Below are 16094 nucleotides of genomic sequence, written 5' to 3'. Positions count from 1 at the left end.
AGGAAGGCTGACGTTTCGGGCCTGGAACCTTCATCAGAAATGGGGGAGGGGAAGGGGGTTCTGAAATAAATAGGGAGTGAGGGGGAGGCGGATAGAAGATGGATAGAGGAGAAGATAGGTGGAGAGGAGACAGGTCAAAGAGGCGGGGATGGAGCCAGTAAAGGTGAGTGTAGGTGGGGAGTTAGGGTTGGGATAGGTCAGTCCAGGAAGGACGGACAGGTCAAGGAGGTGGGCTGAGGCTGGGAGGTAGGAGATGGGGGTGGGGCTTGAGGTGGGAAGAGTGGATAGGTGAGAGGAAGGACGGACAGGCTAGGGAGGCGGGGACAAGCTGGGCTGGTTTTGGGATGCGGTCGGGGGAGGGAAGATTTTGAAGTCCACATTGATACCATTGGGCTGCAGGGTTCCCAAGCAAAATATGAGATGCTGTTCCTGCAACCTTTGGGTGGCATTGTTGTGGCACTGGAGGAGGCCCAGGATGGACATGTCGTCCAAGGAGTGGGAGGGGGGAGTTGAAATGGTTCGTGACTGGGAGGTGTAGTCATTTGTCACAAACCGAGCATAGGTGTTCCACAAAGTGGTCCCCAAGCTTCCGCTTGGTTTCCCCGATATAGAGGAGGCCACATCGGGAACAGCGGATACAGTATACCACATTAGCAGATGTGCAGGTGAACATCTGTTTGATGTGGAAGGTCTTCTTGGGGCCTGGAATGGGGGTGAGGGGTGAGCACTTCCTGCGGTTGCAGGGAAAAGTGCCGGAGGTGGTGGGGCTGGAGGGGAGTGTGGAGCGGACAAGGGAGTCACGGAGAGAGTGGTCCCTCCGGAAAGCAGATAAGGGTGGGAAGGGAAAAATGTCTTTGGTTTAAGAAGGCAGCTCACCAGCACCTTCTTCAGGACAGTTAGGGATGGGCAATAAATGTTGGCATAGTCAGCAACACCCACATACCAAAAATGAATAAAATCGAGGGCTTGTTGTGCTAATATGAAGTTACACAGATTGTGAGAAGCAGAATGATGGAATGAATTGAAAACAGGATTGAAATTCTTAAAACCAAATCATTGCTCGACAGAGGTACAGGGCTGTTAACATGTCATGTTTTGAAATGTGCTCCTTGAAGATGGATGGGACACATTTTTGCTTGGAAAGAGCATTCACTGAGTTAAGAATGAATGAATGCACCAAGTTGAGAACCTTGATCTTGAAATTAACATTTCCTCATCCGTTCCTTGAATTTTTTTTTTTATTATTCATTAATGGGATGAGGGCATCGCTGGCTAGGCAGCATTTATTGTCCATTCCTCATGGCCCAGAGGGCAGTTCAGAGTCAGCCACATTGCTGTGGGTCTGGAGTCACATGTCGGCCAGACCAGGTAAGGATGGCAGTTCCCTTCCCTAAACAACATTACTGAACAAGAGATAGTAGGAACTGCAGATGCTGAGATAACAAGATGCAGAGCTGGATGAACACAGCAGGCCAAGCAGCATCAGAGGAGCAGGAAAGCTGATGTTTCGGGCCTAGACCCTTCTTCAGAAAATCTGAACCTGATGGGTTTTTCCTAACAATCAACAATAGATTCATGTTCATCATTAGACGCTTATTCCAGATACTTATTGAATTCAAATTACACCATCTGCCGGGGTGGGATTCAAACCCGGGTCCCTGGAACATCGCCTGGGTTTCTGGATTAACAGTCCAGTGATAATACCACTAGGCCATCACCTCCCCCTCATTGCTCCAGTGTATTCTGGATATAAAGTACAATGGAGGCACTCTCCTTGGGTTTTGTGCCATGTGTATAGTTACGTTAAAAAAAACATAATTCCCAGCCAACCTTTTGAGAACTGGCACCTATGGGACCAGGACCGTGCCTGTTGATCAAATATTCTTATAATCTTGAGGTATGCACTAAACTCTGACCAAGCAATGCTTCGAGATATGCACATCCCTCAAAAAAACCATGTAAAAACAATAACACACCTGCTAAAATCAGGAAAAACACACAGTAATTAAATGCAACATAATGCAGAGAGTATATACATCACTGTTATACTTTATTTATGGCATAAATACTTGAACATTGTTGTAGATTGCAGTATTTGAGGTAGAAATTTTTGCCGGTTCATCAAGAGTGCCGGTTGATAAGGTATCAGTTAAAACAAAGTTTGCTGTATATATGTGTGACTGAAAGAAGTCCTGTTGCTGTGTGTATTAACAACTATTGGATACAGCTTCATGTTCCATCACATTCAATTGTTCAGCACAACAAACTAAATGTTGTTATCAGAATGAAGAAAGAGCTCTCTGAATGTGATTTATTTGCACACAGCAGGTTAATATAACCAGTAAAACTTGCCTTTATTTTTCCTTATTCATGGACACAAACACGAGTCATACATCTTCGTGGAATTATACAGGAAGATGTTTCAGACCTTTGGGAGTCTCAGAATCAGGGATGATTTGCTTCCAGCCCAGGGGTGGGGTGGGGGGAGCAAAGTTATGTACAGTCCATATAGTCCAGTCCTGGACCTGCAGACTCTGTCACAGATGGGGTTGGGCAAGTGGTGTTCGATGAAGTGGGTGAATGGGATGCTATGAATTCTACCTACTCGTTCCATAAGAAGACTATAAGGCCATAAGACCATAACAAATAGTAACAGGAGTAGGTTGTTCAGCCCTTCGAGCCTGCTCTGATCATGGCTGATCCCAAATTCCTCACATCCACTTTCCTACTTTTGCTCCATAATCCTTGATTCTCCTGATCAAGAATCTATTTACCTCAGCCTTAAATATACTTGCAGTTGGCCTCCAAGTGCTCCACCTGGAAAAAAACATTCCTTGAATATCTGGGTGTCCGCCTGAAACAGATATTAAGCTCCTAATGTGTGTTGATGAGAGCCAAGTGCCTATTTAAGACTCCATTAAAGATTCAATAACAAAAAAGGCAGAACATGGCAATCAGGAGCAAGTTAGTGGAACAACAAGCAGCAGACAGTGAATAGGATTTGAGTGAGACTTGAAAAGATCCTCTTTTTTTCAGGTTCAACAGTGTTCCTTTGACGTCATTGTTGGAACAGCCTCAGGTTCTAAGGACCATTTGTTAGGCTAACAATTTACATCTTGGATAGTTAGATGGAGCAGACTTTCAATTCTTGAAAATTTCATCCAGTTCTTAAATGTAGTGTAGGAGCTTGTTGTGACAGATTCAGTACAGATTGCAATTGTTTATTTTACCAACGCATTGGGATAGATCTATCTCAGAGAAATTTCAATTCAGATTTAGATTTTATTGTCATGTGTACTCAAGTACAGGAGCACAGGAGTACACCGAAAAGTGTGAGATGTTACCATTCCCAGCACCATCTTAGGTACAAAATACATAAAGTCTGAAAGGACTGCCCAGCCGAAAAATCATCAAACATTGATATTGAAGAGCACGTAGGCAGTACATGACTTGAATCCCCAAAAGATTCCGAAAAGGCAATTATGTGGTACTCCTGGCCTTACCTACTACCCTTGTTTCCAGGCCTGTACAGAGGTGACAAGTCCAGGTGAGACCTGAAGGTAAGTCCCAGACCAGGCCCACACGGAGACTACAAGTCCAGATGAGTCCCAGAGGTAAGTTCCAGGCCAGGCCCACGCAAAGGCAGCAAGTCCAGGTGAGTCCTGGAGGCGAATGGAGCGAAGGCCAGCGCATGGGCGTCAGCAAGTCCTTTGGGAGTCAGGCCTCCAGTATTCATGCCCAGCATCTCCTGTACACTTGGCCCGGCGGTCTGAAAACTTGCACGGACTCAGTTAAAAGAGTACAGTGCAAGTACATTTTAATAGTAAGCTTGTTTATCCTTTACTCTTATGCTGAACTTTTTTTTTATGATTCTCTCAAATCTGTAACACATACTTAAGTATCCTGTACTTAGGTACTCTGTACTTAAGATGGTTTCGAGAGGTGATATTAAAACTTTTCACTGCACTCATTTGAGTGCACATGACAATAAAGGCTAGTTCTAATTCTAATTCTAATGCAGCCCGAATCTCTTCTCTGGAGCCTCTTTATTGTTATTGTCATTAATCTAATAAAATGGGCTCAATTTGGAATTTTGGAAGTAACACAACGGCTTGGAATTATATAAAAATTTGATGTTGAACAATATCCCCAATCACTTCACAGAAGTGTGCTTAGAAATTAAGAGTTACAAGTAATTGTGAGGAAGGAAGCAACATTGGGAAGAATAAGCAAAGGCTTTATCAAGGAAAACTGCACACAATGTAACATTTGAAACTAAAGTAACAGCAACGTCAATATTTTGAGAGACAAAGATGGTCAGGACGAAAATTCTGAAGCAATGGTGGCTGAGAGCATGGACCACCTTTGACGGGATGTGATAGAAGGAAGGGGAATGAATAAGAGATAACACCGTATGGAGCTGGAAGAAAACAGCAGGCCAGGCAGCATCAGAGGAGCAGGAAAGTTAACGTTTCAGGTCGGGACCCGTTAACGTTTCAGGTCGGGTCGGGACCCTTCTTCAGAAAAATCCTGCTCCTCTGATGCTGCCTGGCCTGCTGTATTCTTCCAACTCCATACTGTGTTATCTCTGACTCCAGCATCGGCAATTCTTCCTATCTCGGAAATGAATAAGAGATTGGTTTCAGTGGAAATTAGCGAAGAATCAGATTCAGTGAAATAGTGATTAAAGGGTCACTGCATCATTGGTAGCCTATCTTTGTCTGAAATGATCTTCCCTTCTCCCCTCCTCCTTTTTTCAGATATTTCTGGTAATATTCCTTTTTGTCCAAGCTTTCAATCAGTTGTGGCAATATTTCTTTCTGCATTCAGGGTCAAATTGTAGTGGCTCAGTGGTTAGCACTGCTGTCTCACAGCACCAGGGGCCTGGGTTTGATTCCACCCTCAGGCGACCATCTGTGTGAAGTTTGCATGTTCTCCCTGTATCTGCGTGGGTGTGCTCTAGTTTTCTCCCACAGTCCAAAGATGTGCAGGTTAGGTGGATTGCCTGTAGTGTCCAGCGGTGTGTAAATTAGGTAGATTAGACATGATGGTGGGTCTGGGTGGGATGCTCTTCAGAAAGACAGCGTGGATTTTTTCGGCCAAATAGCCTATGATTCTATGATTGGTCAGATGTCTTTGAATGTGTACTTAATGGTCCTATATAAATGCCATCTGTCAGAAGTTACAGGTATATCAAAGTGGAAAGCCGCAAAGGGATTTAAATGTTTGGATGAGCATTTCAAAGTTTGAGACAGTTGATGATTGGAGGTCAATGTAAATGATTGACAAATACCACCTCATGGTTAAGAGGTTGTACAATTGAAGATTTTAAACCAGCTGAAATTTGTGAAAGATGGTAGATTGGAAAACAGCCGGGAAAGCTTTGGTGACGTGCAAGCAGTCAATGTTGTTGACTATGAAGAGGACTTTTGCAACAGCCCAGGAGGATCTAGGTAATAAGATTGGTTAGATTAATAAAGTATCAAGTGGAGGATATATGAAATGATCCATATTTGGAAGAATATGAAGTATAGAACTCATACATTAAATTGTAACATTTTAAATGCTGTTGGTGAAAAGAGATGTTAGTGGCTCGGATACAAAAGCATTTAGGAGTGGGAGGACAACACAATACAATACAACACAGGATCGGACCCATCCGCCACAAAGCCCACACTAACTCCCAGTCCTTGTTTAGACTAGCTGCTTATTGCCCATGCGCAGTATCTGTCACTCTGTTGCCTCACATTCACGTGTTTTTCAGATACTCCTCAAATGTTGCTAATGTGCCTGCTTCCACCACCACCACTGGCAATGCGTTCCACTCACCCGCCACCCTTTGTGTGAAAAATTTTCCCTGCACTTCGGCCCTAAACTTTCCTCTTTCAGCGTGAACCTGTGCCCTCTTATGGACCTTTCCACCCTGGGAAAATGAAACCTCTAACTATCTACCCTGCCTGTGCCTCATAATTTTCTAGATCTCTGTCAGGTCAACCCCTCAGCCTTGGTCGTACCAGTGAAAATAATCTGAGTTTATCGAACCTCTCCTCACAATCATAACCCTCCAGACCAGGGAAGATCCCGGTAAACCTTCTTTGCACCCTCTCCAAAGCATCCACCTCCTTCTGGTAAGTTAATAGAATTGTAAGAAGAAACAGATGGGAAAACAGGTGAGATCCTAGGATTTATAAAATGAGCATAAAATACAAATACAACAGGTAATGCTGAACCTGTATAAAACATTGGTTGGGCAGCAGTTTTATGCTTTGGCCATCCTTGAAAAAAGATAGTGATGTCATGGAGATACACTGTGAAGAAACCATCAGTGAGAAGCTTCAGTTGTGAGGTAACAGATTCTTTACATGAAGACAAAGAAGGTCAAAAGTGAATTAATCTAATTGTTTAAGATCTTAAATGGGATATAAAGATTGAAAAGAGTGAGGAAAATAATATTGACTTGCAAGTGTGACATGACCCAGATGGCATAAATTTAAAATAGAAGCCACAAATGCTGGAAAGACACAATAGCCCTTGCAAGATTTCTGAGACAGAAACAGTATTGATGGGCACAGTGTACTCCATGGACTACGGGACCACTACATCAAGGTCAAACTATGGGAGGAGGGGTTCAGTTGACTGCACTGTGGCAGTAAAAGTCACCAGGCAGCAACTTTTCAAAAGTATAATTGGCCATTTAATGGATAAAAAGTCAAGCTCATTATTTAATTCTGGATGACATACTGGCACCCAAAGACACTACAGCACCAAGAAGAAGCAACAAGCTGCCTTTTCCAGTAAGTAAGAGAGGGGACACATCAATAGGACAGGTGGCCTGTTATTCTCCCTTCCAGCTTCAGGGAAAATGGCCCAGGGATGGGCTGGTGCTAGCAACATGCCAGCTGACAGTATGAGATACTGTGCCCACTTGCTGCCATTCAGTCCTTAGTGGCCAGCCAAACAGTTCAATTTGCCGAGACTTCAACAAAATTGCATCCCTCTCCCCAGAGAACCAGCCAGGTCTGCTGATTATTTCCAGCATTGTCTGTCTTTATTGCAGATTTCCAGCCTACGCACCTCTTTCTGCAGTGCTGAAAATTGAAGGTCGGAAGTAAAAGTGAGGTCCGGAGAATTTGTTTTTATGCCGAAGGCTTTTGAAAAGTGTAAGGTTTCAGCAGGAGAAGTGGTGAGAGTAGACCCTGTGCCAGCTTGTAGAAACGATGTTGATTTATATTTGGAAAAGAGAAGATGTAATCATATGGGGAAAGCAAAAGTGAATGGGAGTGGCAGATAGTTTTTTGCAAAGAATCGGCATGGAAATTATGCACTGATTAGCCTCTTTATATGTTGCAAAATTTGCTGATTCTCATGACATTGTTGTTTTGTTTTAAAAAATCACGCAAGTATTTACTTGATAAGATGAGAGTGTTCTGAATAGATAAGTGCATTACATCTATCATCTTTTGATAGATTAATCTCATCTATTGCCTTCCTGCCATGCTCATCAATCTAGTTCCTTTCAGAAATGTATCTAATTGTCACATGTGTATTCTTATATTACTTTCTGCCCTGTTCTGCAAATCTGTTGTCTTCTTAGCTGCAAAATATATGGTCTCCTGCATTTCTGACTTCAAACGTCCAAAATATACGAATGCTTTTAGGTAATTCAGTCCTCGAAATGTCACAGGGAAACAAACCATGTGTATTTAACTACCAACCATGATGTCTAAGAAGAAACTGGTTAATGAATGTACAAATGAGAACAAAATGCATAGACTAATGGATACCTGGGAGCCATTACAAGACAAAAATCTAATCAGGCAAGTTTAGATTCTAAAGTATACCACGAGAGTTAATCTCAAGTGGGCTTAATACGGCCTGCTAAACCTGAAGATTCTATTGCATTCTTGTTTTATTATTCATAATATTGATAGTTTCAATTTTATATGGAAATTTAATTCCCTTTTCAGTCAATTTTACAGCCAGTAGCAGCAACCTGTGAAAATAGTGATCATCGTGGCATATTATATATGTATATATAATGTGAATGCCCTTAATATATGAAGATATTCAAGCAAGCAGATTGATGAAGGTAACATTACTAATGTAGATTTATGAGGAAATAATGTACTGTGTAGTTAATTACCAGAAAATTCAACATAATGAGGTTGAGAGTGACTTGCGATATCAAAGATCCTTGTAAAACTGAAGTCAGTAGAAATCAGGAGGAAAAGCTTTTTGGTGGTCAGGATTTTTGGTTGGGTGTTTGCTGATTGTTGCATGGAGTTCAAACGTGTTTGCAATCATCAGTCAATAAGGCAATCCACTGTTGAATGTTTTTTGAAATTCAGTCAGGGGTATGGGTGTTGCTGATTGAGCTAGCAATCTTTGCTGATCCTAGTTACCCTTGAGAAGGTGAGAGTGAACTGCCTTCTTGACCACAGCAGTCCATTTGGTGTAGGTTCACCCACAATGCCATTAGGAAAGGAGTTCTGGAATTTCGACCCAGTGATTTTGAAGAATGTAGCAAGACCAGGAAAACATTCAGGCTTGCCCTGGTAAGTAGAAAGCAACACTCATGTCACATAAGCGCCGGGCAATGACCATCTCCAATAAGACAGAATCCAACCATTTCCCCTTGACATTCGATGTTATTACATTTACTGACATTTCCTTCAATATCTTCGGGATCATCACTGACCAGAAACCAGAGGTAAAAACTGTGGTCCATAAGAGCTGGTCAAGGACTATTATTTTTGTAGTTAGTTACCACCAGGTTCTCCAAAGCGGGCAGCATGGTGGCTCAGTGATTAGCACTGCTGCCTCACAACACCAGGGAGCTGGGTTCAATTTCATTCTCAGGCGACTGTCTGTGTGGAGTTTGTACATTCTCCGCGTGTCATTGTGGGTTTCCTCCAGTTACATCGGTTTCCTCCCGTAGTTGAAAGATGTGCAGGTTAGGTAGATCGCCCATGCTAAATTGCCCATCGTGTCCAGGGATATATTAAGGGGATTCACATTATATATACATATATAATATGCCACGATGATCACTATTTTCACAGGTTGCTGCTACTGGTTGTGTTAGCCATGGGAAATGGAGGGTTACAGGGATAGGATGGGGGTGTTCGTGGTTTGGGTGGGATGTTCTTCAGAGGATCGGTGTGGATTTGATGGGTTGAATAGTCTGCTTCCATACTGCAGGGATTCTGTGAAGCCCTTTTATTATTTACAAGACATAAGTCAGGATAGTAGCTGAATGTGTACAGCTGCAACAAAACTAAAGAAGCTTGGCCCTATTTAAAATAGAGCAGATCACTGATTTGTAACTTATCCACCACCATGTACACTCACTCACTCCAGCACAGACACCCCACATCTACAGTGTGTCATATCTATTAAATGCACTGCAACAACTCACCCATGGTTCTTCCCTCACCTTTCCTATATATCAGAACACCAGACCAGAAAAAATAAGAGTAGCAGTAGTCCATTCAGTCCCTTTCAGTCTGCTGCACCATTCAGTAAGTTTATGAGTGATTAAATCTTGGCCTCAAATCTGCTTCTTTCCTTGCTCCCAAAAGCCTTGACTCCTCAAGAGTCTGTCTATCTCGAATGTATTCAATGACTCTGCATTCACTGTTCTGTTGTGTGAGGAATTCCATTGCCCCAAAGGACAAGACCAACAAAATGTCCTGCAAGTCGCATACCTCCTAATTTGGAAATACAACATTGTATATTCATAAGCACAGGGGCAAAATCCTGGAACTTCCTACCTAAAACCACCATCACGGTAAAGATGAACCAAAGATGAATGTGAAGATGAACCAACACAATGTTTTCAAGGGGAATCTTGGATGGACAATAAATAATAACTTTCCAGTGCCATTAACATCTCATGAATGAATGAGAAAGAGAAATGAGTTATTTAAAAAAAAAATATTTACTATTCAATTCCTTTAGTTTGGAAGTACTCAGGTGAAAATGAATTTAATTTTAGTATTGAGGTTGGAAAGATAATGTTTAAATGAACATTCACATGGGCTGAGTATGTGGCAGCAGATAAGGCCATGAAAAGAAGTGGAATGATCTTTATTTCCAGCAGCTTAGCAACAAGTACATAATGATAAAATAGTTAATTTCCATTCAATTTATTTTGGTCACTACAATGAATCTTTCCTTTCTGCAGGTGAGCAGTCGCAAAAGTGATGTTAGGTGGCATCAGGGCTAGGGAGAAAAATTGTAGACCTAGCTGCTTTTGCCATTTCTAGGCCCTTATAACCTACCCTTAGTGATAGTTCCAGACCAGAAGTGTTTGGGTATACCTTGGAGAATGAACATCTCAAGGAAGAAGCTGTCTGCAGTGTCTATCAATAAATTGAAATCATAACTGTCTTAAGTCTACTGTGGAGCTCGTGACAGGGATGTGAGTTTGAGTATTGTATGGGTCATGTTTTTGTGTAATAAACAAAGTGTATTTTTGAGTACTGTACTGGAGATGCATTGTTGGATAAGGTACAAAAGTCATCTTTCCTTTCAATTTGTGAAGGAGTGCTTTGGGATTAATTAGATTCTGTTGCTACAGTGTGTTTAAGTAGATTTGGCTTATTCAATTATTTAGATATCTTTTGCTCATAAGCTCCTCTTTTATTAAAGTAGAAAGTGCATCATTACATGCTTATTTTTCAGCAAGATCATTTTCTTAGAACAAAAAAGTAAATCAAAATATGCTCTATCAAGCCAGGTTTCAGTCTGGTATCTGTCTTGTCCAGTAATAACATAAACTAGCATATTCACAATATTCTAAGCTAATCTCAGCAAAATTCATATGAAAGTATAGGTCAGAGCAGGTTGGCTTTCAGCTCTGATTCACCTGATCTCCCTACCAATATTGTGGAGAGTGGAATAAGATGAGCAAGAGTGTGTGTATGTGTATGTTTGTATGAGAGGGTGTGTGTGTGTGACACTTGTTGCCTCCTAAGAAGCACACACACTCTCACACATGTACTTAAGCATACACGCCTATTCACATGCACACTCACTCTCATGTACACTCATTTTCAATACACTCACTCACTCACTTTTACATATACTCAATACACATTCACACTCATACAAACTCACTATCACTTACAAGCCATCTCTTTCACCAATACACTCCCACTTTCAAACATACACTCACTTCCTCATAGACACTCACTCACTCTGAGTCATATACTTCTTCGCTCCTACACACACACAATCTCTGTCACACTCACTCTTACACACACATGCTCACTCAGAAATTACACCCACTCACACACATACATTCACACACATTTATTCTCTCACACAAGCTCACTCCCTCACGTACACTCATTCTCTCACATATCTATGCACTCAATATCTCTCACACACTCACTCTCACTCACAAACACACCATCAAAAGGGTGATCTGACTAAGAAGGACCTGGCCCAGGGCCAGGGACCATTGAGAATAAATTTATTTTTGAATTTGATTTTACTTGTTTTGAAACTGTGTATATATAGAGAGTTCATGTAAGAAAGTAATTTAGAAATGAGTTAGGTATTTGAACTAGAACTGTAAAAGCATTCTATTCATATCTCGTGTATTTGGCAATGGAACTTGACCTTCGGAGTCAATATGGAGAAATAATAATGTGTGAGCAAGAGAGAAATAAAAGCATCATGGTCTAAGGATGATGATCTACTAATTATATGTAAATTACTGTACAGAAATAAAGGTAGATCAATGCAAAAATCAATGTAATAAGTCAGAAACAATTATATGTGGTGGGAGGGCAGTTGAAGGAATAAAACATGTAATTAGCATCATTTTTACCCTCTTCTGTCAGACCCTTGGAGACAGAAACGAGGGAGAGAAGAAGAGGATCAATCTGTGGCCTTCCTTAATTTCTGAAATCCCGTCAAAGGTGCACAAGGTCAAAGAGAGGGCATCTCTGCATCACGGTGAAAACTGCTGGCTTTTTGCAAGCATGTCATGCCCCATGAAGTCTGCTACCTGAACAGCAAAGGCCTTTTCCTGAAAAAGCTTCCTCTTCCCAAAACAAACAACACTCCCACGACTTTTTTTTGGTTGAGTCTTCTCTGAGATGCCCCTGTGAACCTCAGACTGCTCACTCCATTCCAGGGCCTCTTCCTTTGGTATTGGTTCTGACTGGCTGCAGTACCAGCAATGGCCTGAGCGGTGCTGTTGGGAGTGAGGAACTGTTGATCCTCTGATGACAACAATTGAAGGGATGCTGGTATATTTCCACATCAGTATGGTGTGTGAACTGGAACAGAACTGTAGTGTTCCCATGCACCTACTTTTCATCTTCTTCTCGTTAACTTTGGAAAGTGCTACTAAAGGTAACTTAGTGAGCTGTTGCAGTGCGTCTTGCAGTTTGTCAAAATTGCAGACATATTTTATCTAAATTAGGGGGAATGAATATTTAAGCTAGTGGAAAGGGTGTCAATCAAGTGTGTGAAGGTAAAAACAGAGTTAACGTTTCGGGTCCAGTGACCATATCTAGAATAACTTTAAATAAAAAGTGTCATATTTGGACAGCATATTCTCTTTCAGTAATTTTTTAGGATAAAAAAGTTTCCTAAGATTGTCATGTTTTGGCACTGTTTCCTTAATTTCAAGTAAATGGAGGAATGAAGGGATCGTGTGACCTGTTATGAAATGCACCTCGCTTACCTGAATCCCTTGGTTGTTAGAGGCAAAGAAATGTTACAAGGTCAAATGGAAATCAAGGAATCCAACGCCATTTAAAAATCCCTTTGATTGCTCTGACTGTTGTTGCAACTCCGCTTTCCTGACTGTCCCACAGATTAGACATTTGTCTCATAAAACCAATCTAACAGCCTTGAGTAATTTCGATGAACCAACTTTTAGTTGTAATGCTTCTAGAATTTCAAGACTTTTTGAAGATTATAACCAATGGCTGCACAATCTCTGCAGTTACTTCTTTGAAAGCTCTGGGATGCAAACAATCAAGTTCTGGGACTTGTCGATCTTTAGACCTAATAATTTTCCCAGTACCTTTTCCTGGGTGATCATGATTGTTTTCGTTTCCTTCCTCACTTCTGCCTCTTGATTTTCACTTCTATTTTGGGAAGTTTTCTAAAACATCTATAGTGCAGACAGACGCAAAATACCTGTTAAATGTTTCTGCACTAAATCCAGTTCTATCCTTTATTAACCGTTTTCTGGAATGTAATATCTGCACTGAGAAGGAGGGAGGTTATGCTTCAGTTATACAAGCCATGGTGAGACAACATCTGGAGTTTTAAACACAGTACTGGTTTCCTTACTTAAAGATGGATATAAATGCTTCAGAAGCAGTACAGCAAAGGCTCACGATACTAATACCTGGAATTGGTTGTTTGTCTTATGAGATTTGGCTCGTGTCTTCTGAGCTTAGAACAGTAGGAGGTATCTTGATTGAAACATGAAAGATCCTGAAGGATCTTCAAAGGTTGAATGTGAAGAATCTGTTTCCTTAAGTGGGAGATCCTTGAACTGGGGGTTGTTATTTGAAAATAAAGATCGCTCACTGAAAACGGATATGGAAATTTCTTTTCATTGTCAGTTCATGAGCCTTTGGAACTCTCTTCCTTAAAATAACGTGGAAGCTGTGTCCTTAAGTATTTTTCAGATAAGTGTGGATAGATTGTTGATAAACAAAGGCGTGAAAGGTTATCAGCGGTCGGCAGGAATGTGGAGTCATCATATCAGCAAATACCTTATTGAATGGTGGAGCCGGCTCAAGGGACCGAATGACCTTCTTCCTTTCCTGAGCTGCATGTTCTTCTGTGTGTTCGTTTAATGTTAGTCTGTTCTGCCACTCTATCCTGTTGAACCTTTCCTGGCTGCACAAACACTAAATCCTGCAAATGAATTGGCATTATATTCAGTTCAAAGGTATGTCTGTAAAAGAGAGCGGTACATCTCATCTGACTTAAGAAATTAAATTCTGTAAATTTTTCAGCATTTGCCATTTGAACCGCATAGTTTGCATTGTGGCTGCTTACAGGCTATAACTTACTCCTGGTTACAGTACTTCTACAAATACAACATAAACTGCTTATTGCCTGTTTCTCAAAAATTCCATTATAAATCATTCATTTTTTTTCTGAACACCTTGAAGCAATTCACATAATCTTTAGCAGAAACCACAGTGTCTTGTGTCACATTCCCGAGAACAGTTATGCTATAACAGTGCAAAGTGTTGCTAAATTGGATTATGTGCCATTCTTCATCATCTTCACTCTTGCCTAAAGTTAAAATAAAATTATTTTATCATCTACTTCAGTAAGAAAATCAAAGATACAGGTGGATTCACTCTAGCTGCACTTTTAGCACTAGGGTGAACCGTAAATAATGTAAAATTTAGGGGATAGACTAAAAAAAATTTACAAGAATATAGCTAAATATGTATTTCAATTCTACACCCCCCCATCCCACACCCTCCTCAATCTAACCTGCCCTCAGCTTTATAGCTGGCACAATTTTTTTTAAAATTTATTCACTGGCTAGGCCAGCATTTATTGCCCCATCCGTAACAGTTAAGAGTCAACCACATTGCTGTGGTCTGGAGTCACTTGTAGGCCAGACCAGGTAAAGATGGCAGTTTCCTTCCCTGAAGGACATTAGTGAAACAGGTGGGATTTTCCGACAATCGACAATGGGGATTCATGGTCATCATCAGACTCTTCATTCCAGACTTTTTTTTAATTCAAGAGTCTCAATAAAAGTGTGTAATTTGGAGCATTGATGGTGATGTAACACTTGATGAGACAATTTACATTATTGTGGTGGGAATGAGGGATGGTGAGAAATGCTCTCATTTTATAGAGAACGAGCAGCCTTCCACTAAATGAAGCAATCTCACAGCAGTTCAATGCATTGCCTTTCATCACATCACACTTCTAAGGGAGTGTCAAAAATGATGTTGGATTTGAAGAAAAATTTCAAAGGAACACAAGAACACAAGAACGAGGAGCAGGAGTAGGCCGTCTGGCCCTTCGAGCCTGCTCCGCCATTCAATAAGATCATGGCTGATCCTTTCATGGACTCAGATCCACTTACCCACGTTCTCACCGTATCCCTTAATTCCTTTATTGTTCAAAAAGAATCTACCTTTTTTTTAAAAGCGTTTACTGAAGTAGCGTCAACTACTTCACTGGGCAAGGAATTCCACAGATTAACAACCCTCTGGGTGAAGAAATTCCTTCTCAGTTCAGTCCTAAATCTGCTCCCTCTAATCTTGAGGCTATGCCCTCTTGTCCTAGCTTCACCTGCTAGTGGAAACATCTTCTCTACTTCTATCTTATCTATTCCCTTCATAATTTTATATGTTTCTATAAGATCCCCCCTCAATCTTCTGAATTCCAATGAATATAATCCCAATCTACTCAGTCTCTCCTCATAAGCCAACCCCCTCAACTCCGGAATCAACCTAGTGAACCTCCTTTGCACCCCCTCCAGTGCCAGTACATCCTTTCTCAAGTAAGGAGACCAAAACTGCACACAGTACTCCAGGTGTGGCCTCACCAGCACCTTGTACAGCGGCAACATAACCTCTCTGCTTTTAATTTCAATCCCTTCAGCAATGAAGGACAAAATTCCATTTGCCTTCCTAATTACTTGTTGTACCTGCAGACCTACCTTCTGTGATTCATGCACAAGGACACCCAGGTCCCTCTGCATAGCAGCATGCTGCAACTTTTTACCATTCAAGTAATAATCCTTTTTACTATTACTCCTACCAAAATGTATGACTTCACATTTATTTACATTGTATTCCATCTGCCAGACCTTTGGCCACTCACTCAATGTATCTATGTTCCTCTGCAAAGTTTCACAGTCCTCTGCACACTTTGCTGTGCCACTCATCTTAGTGTCATCTGCAAACTTTGACACCCTACACGTGGTCCCCAACTCCAAATCATCTATATAAATTGTAAATAATTACGGTCAAAACACCGATCCCTGAGGCACACCACTAGTCACTGACTGCCAGCTAGAATAGCACGCATTTATCCCCACTCTTTGCTTCCTGTTAGTCAACCAATCCTCTATCCAT

The sequence above is a fragment of the Rhincodon typus genome, chromosome 3, assembly GCF_021869965.1.
Source record: "Rhincodon typus isolate 14 chromosome 3, sRhiTyp1.1, whole genome shotgun sequence".
In the NCBI taxonomy this organism is placed as follows: Eukaryota; Metazoa; Chordata; class Chondrichthyes; order Orectolobiformes; family Rhincodontidae; genus Rhincodon; species Rhincodon typus.
Note: the sequence above shows the minus strand (reverse complement) of the source record.